Here is a 5,000-nt window from a genome sequence, read left to right on the forward strand (position 1 = left end):
GCCCAGGGAGGCTCTCTCCGGCCTGGCTGCTATCAGAAGCAGGGACCGGGCCGGTGTGCAGGAGTGGCTGGCTTTATCTGCTACGCTGACGGAGCGTAGTTTTCTGCCCACCCCTATACAACCGTGTGGTTTGTGAGAACCCGTCCTGCGGCCTGGTAAGGGTCCGGGTGCCCGTGACGTGGTCCATTGGGCGAAGGGAGTCTCCCCAGACCTGGCTGGGATCAGAAGCAGGGACCGGGCCAGGTGGGTGGGTGGCTGGCTAAGTCCTTTCCACTGCGTAGTAGGAGTTTGCTTAGGGCTGGGCGGACTTTGCGTAGCAGAATTTTAAAAAAATTTGTGGAAAACGAGAGCACATCCTGAGTAGGGCTGGGCGGACTTTGCCTAGCGCAACTACGCACTATTCTGAAGAAAATTGTGGAAAACGAGCGCACAACCTCATGGACTGTGTGCCCGGGACGGGTCCCTCGTGCTTGGGCAGGCTCCCCGACCTCCCCAGCCTGGCTGTGTTGAGAAGCAGGGACCGGCCCCGGGCCTCCTGATTTTTGGTCAGGGCCTGGGATCCCACGTCCTGCGGCCTGCCAAGTGTCCATCTGCCCGGGACAAGGGACCCTGGTGCAGAGCCCCGGAGCCCTGCAAGGGCAGTCGGGAGCCCTACCGCTATGGCTCGGTGTGGGCAGCTGGGAGTCCTTCCGGTCCCGGCCATCTGGTCGCACCTTTCCCTCGGCCATCTGGTCGCGCGCAATGCTTTCCAATGGGGCGACCAGATGGCCGGGCCGGCCTGGAAGTCCCGATGAGGGTCCATTCGCCTCGCGGATCCCAGCCAGGGCTCCAGGAGGCCGGGCGCGTCCGCGCCTAGGGTCCCCTCCGTCACTCGGAGCGCGAGGGTTACAAGAAAGGTGGGTAGCCTTCCTCCGGATTAGTAGGGGCAGGGTATGCCGGGACACCCCTCCTGGGGATTGCGGTTCTCAGGCGGGGACCAGATGGGCCAAGCCCGGACGACACTTCCCCGGGGCGTCGGGTGCTTCCTCCTCCAGCCCGCGGCGAGGCAAAGTGCCCAGGACGGGCTCCATGGGTCTCCCGGGCGTCCCCCGAGGCCTGCAGCCCCAAAGCCCTGCAGACCCTGGAGCCCTTCAGCACGGAGCCCTGGAGCCCTGCAGGCCCGGAACCCTAGCAGGCCCAAGGCCCTGCAGCCCCGGAGCCCTGCAGGCCCGGAGCCCTGCAGCCCCGGAGCCCTGCAGGCCCAGAGCCCTGCAGCCCCGGAGCCCTGCAGCCCCGGAGCCCTGCAGCCCCGGAGCCCTGCAGCCCCAGAGCCCTGCAGCCCCGGAGCCCTGCAGCCCCGGAGCCCTGCAGGCCCAGAGCCCTGCAGGCCCAGAGCCCTGCAGCCCCGGAGCCCTGCAGCCCCGGAGCCCTGCAGCCCCGGAGCCCTGCAGGCCCAGAGCCCTGCAGCCACGGAGCCCTGCGTGGGCAGGCGGGAACCCTACCGCTATGGCTCGGGCAGACGGGAGCCCTTTCAGTTGCCGGCCACCTGGTCGCGCCTTTCCCCTCGGCCATCTGGTCGCGCGCAATGCTTTCCAATGGGGCGACCAGATGGCCGGGCCGGCCTGGAAGTCCCGATGAGGGTCCATTCGCCTCCCGGATCCCAGCCAGGGCTCCGGGAGGCCGGGCGCGTCCGCGCCTAGGGTCCCCTCCGTCACTTGCAGCGTGCGGGTTACAAGAAAGGGGGGTATCCTTCCTCCGGATTATTAGGGGCAGGGTATGCCGGAACACCCATGCTGGGGCTGTGCGGTTCATTGCCGGGGACCAGATGGGCGACGCCCGGGCAACATCCTCCAAGGCCTCCGGGGGCTTCCCTCCTCCGGGCCGCGGCATGGCAAAGTGCCCAGGGACGGGCTCCACGGGTCCCGGGCAGTCCTCCCCCGGGCGCCCAGGCCCCGAGAGCTCCGGTGGACCTCCCCGTGCCCGAGGCCAACCCGGGAAGCAGAGTCCCCCCCCGAGCCCTTGGTGTGAGGGTGGGCAGGCGGGAGCCCTACCGCTATGGCTCGGGCAGACGGGAGCCCTTTCAGTTGCCGGCCATCCGGTCGCTCCTTTCCCCTCGGCCATCTGGTCGCGCGCAATGCTTTCCAATGGGGCGACCAGATGGCCGGGCCGGCCTGGAAGTCCCGATGAGGGTCCATTCGCCTCCCGGATCCCAGCCAGGGCTCCAGGAGGCCGGGCGCGTCCGCGCCTAGGGTCCCCTCCGTCACTCGCAGCGCGCGGGTTACAAGAAAGGAGGGTATCCTTCCTCCGGATTAGTAGGGGCAGGGTATGCCGAAACACCCATGCTGGGGTTGTGCGGTTCATTGCCGGGGACCAGATGGGCTACGCCCGGGCAACATCCTCCCAGGTCCCCGGGGCTTCCCTCCTCCGGGCCGCGGCATGGCAAAGTGCCCAGGGACGGGCTCCACGGGTCCCGGGCAGTCCTCCCCCGGGTACGCCCAGGCCCCGAGAGCTCCGGTGGTCCTCCCCGTGCCTGAGGCCCAGCCGGGAAGCAGAGTCCCCACCCCGAGCCCCTGGTGGGTGGGCAGGCGGGAGTCCTTTCAGTTGCCGGCCACCTGGTGGCTCCTTTCCCCTCGGCCATCTGGTCGCGCGCAATGCTTTCCAATGGGGCGACCAGATGGCAGGGCCAGGCCTGGAAGTCCCGATGAGGGTCCATTTGCCTCTCGGATCCCAGCCGGGGCTCCAGGAGGCCGGGTGCGTTCGCCCCTAGGGTCCCCTCCGTCACTCGGAGCGTGCGGGTTTCAAGAACGGGGGGTAGCCTTCCTCCGGATTACTAGGGACAGGGTACTCTGGGACCCCTCTCGGTCCTCAGCCGGCAACTGGGTCCTGCCGTGTGGCAGGGTGGCCGGAGGGCCTTCCCCTGCGCGCCCGGGAGCCCCGGATGGGTCCAGGGGCCCGGCCGGGCCCCGGGTCGGGGTCTCCGGCCCCGGGTGCCGTCCCCCGGCCTGCGGCACCGCCAAAGGCCCGGGACGGGGTTCCGTTGTGGCCGGGGTGCCTCCCGTGGCTGGATTGGGTTCAGGAGCTCCGGCCGGGCCCCGGGGAGGGCGGCCTCCCCGCCCCGGTCTCCGTCCCGGGTCCTGCCGCGTGGCAGGGTGCCCGGGGAAGGGTCCGGAGGGCCCGGGGAGGCTTCCCCTGCACCTGCGGTCCTCGGAGCCCCGGCTGGGTCCAGGGGCCCGGCCGGGCCCCGGGTCGGGGTCTCCGGCCCCGGGCGCCGTCCCCCGGCCTGCGGCACTGCCAAAGGCCCGGGACGGGGTTCCGTTGCGGCCGGGGTGCCTCCCGTGGCTGCATTGGGTTCAGGAGCTCCGGCCGGGCCCCTGGGGGCCCCGGGGAGGGCAGGCTCCCCACCCCGGTCTCCGTCCCGGGTCCTGCCGCGTGGCAGGGTGCCCGGGGAGGGGTCCGGAGGGCCCCGGGAGGCTTCCCCTGCGCCTGCGGTCCCCGGAGCCCCGGCTGGTTCCAGGGGCCCGGCCGGGCCCCGGGTTGAGGCCTTTGGCCCCGGGCCCAGTCCCCCGGCCTGCGGCACTGCCAAAGGCCCGGGACGGGGTTCCGTTGGGGCCGGGGAGCCTCCCCTCGCTCGTCTGGGTCCCGGAGCTCCGGCCGGGCCCCTGGGGGCCCCGGGGAGGGCGGCCTCCCCACCCCGGGCTCCGTCCCGGGTCCTGCCGCGTGGCAGGGTGCCCGGGGAGGGGTCCAGAGGGCCCGGGGAGGCTTCCCCTGCGCCTGCGGTCCCCGGAGCCCCGGCTGGGTCCAGGGGCCCGGCCGGGCCCCGGGTCGGGGTCTCCGGCCCCGGGCCCCGTCCCCCAGCCTGCGGCACTGCCAAAGGCCCGGGACGGGGTTCCGTTGTGGCCGGGGAGCCTCCCCTCGCTCGTCTGGGTTCCGGAGCCCCGGCCGGGCCCCTGGGGGCCCCGGGGAGGGCGGCCTCCCCGCCCCGGGCTCCGTCCTGGGTCCTTCCGCGTGGCAGGGTGCCCGGGGCGCGGTCCGGAGGGCCCGGGGAGGCTTCCCCATCGCCTGCGGTCCCGGGAGCCCCGGCTGGTTCCAGGGGCCCGGCCGGGCCCCGGGTCGGGGTCTCCGTCCCCGGGCCCTGTCCCCCGGCCTGCGGCACTGCCAAAGGCCCGGGACGGGGTTCCGTCGTGGCCGGGGAGCCTCCCCTCGCTCGCCTGGGTTCAGGTGCTCCGGCCGGGCCCCTGGGGGCCCCGGGGAGGGCGGCCTCCCCGTCCTGGGTCCTTCCGCGTGGCAGGGTGCCCGGGGCGCGGTCCGGAGGGCCCGGGGAGGCTTCCCCATCGCCTGCGGTCCCGGGAGCCCCGGCTGGTTCCAGGGGCCCGGCCGGGCCCCGGGTCGGGGTCTCCGTCCCCGGGCCCTGTCCCCCGGCCTGCGGCACTGCCAAAGGCCCGGGACGGGGTTCCGTCGTGGCCGGGGAGCCTGCCCTCGCTCGCCTGGGTTCAGGTGCTCCGGCCGGGCCCCTGGGGGCCCCGGGGAGGGCGGCCTCCCCGCCCCGGGCTCCGTCCTGGGTCCTTCCGCGTGGCAGGGTGCCCGGGGCGCGGTCCGGAGGGCCCGGGGAGGCTTCCCCATCGCCTGCGGTCCCGGGAGCCCCGGCTGGTTCCAGGGGCCCGGCCGGGCCCCGGGTCGGGGTCTCCGTCCCCGGGCCCTGTCCCCCGGCCTGCGGCACTGCCAAAGGCCCGGGACGGGGTTCCGTCGTGGCCGGGGAGCCTCCCCTCGCTCGCCTGGGTTCAGGTGCTCCGGCCGGGCCCCTGGGGGCCCCGGGGAGGGCGGCCTCCCCGCCCCGGGCTCCGTCCTGGGTCCTTCCGCGTGGCAGGGTGCCCGGGGCGCGGTCCGGAGGGCCCGGGGAGGCTTCCCCATCGCCTGCGGTCCCGGGAGCCCCGGCTGGTTCCAGGGGCCCGGCCGGGCCCCGGGTCGGGGTCTCCGTCCCCGGGCCCTGTCCCCCGGCCTGCGGCACTGCCAAAGGCCCGGGA

Source organism: Triturus cristatus, chromosome 11 (genome assembly GCF_964204655.1).
Source record: "Triturus cristatus chromosome 11, aTriCri1.1, whole genome shotgun sequence".
Classification (NCBI taxonomy): domain Eukaryota; kingdom Metazoa; phylum Chordata; class Amphibia; order Caudata; family Salamandridae; genus Triturus; species Triturus cristatus.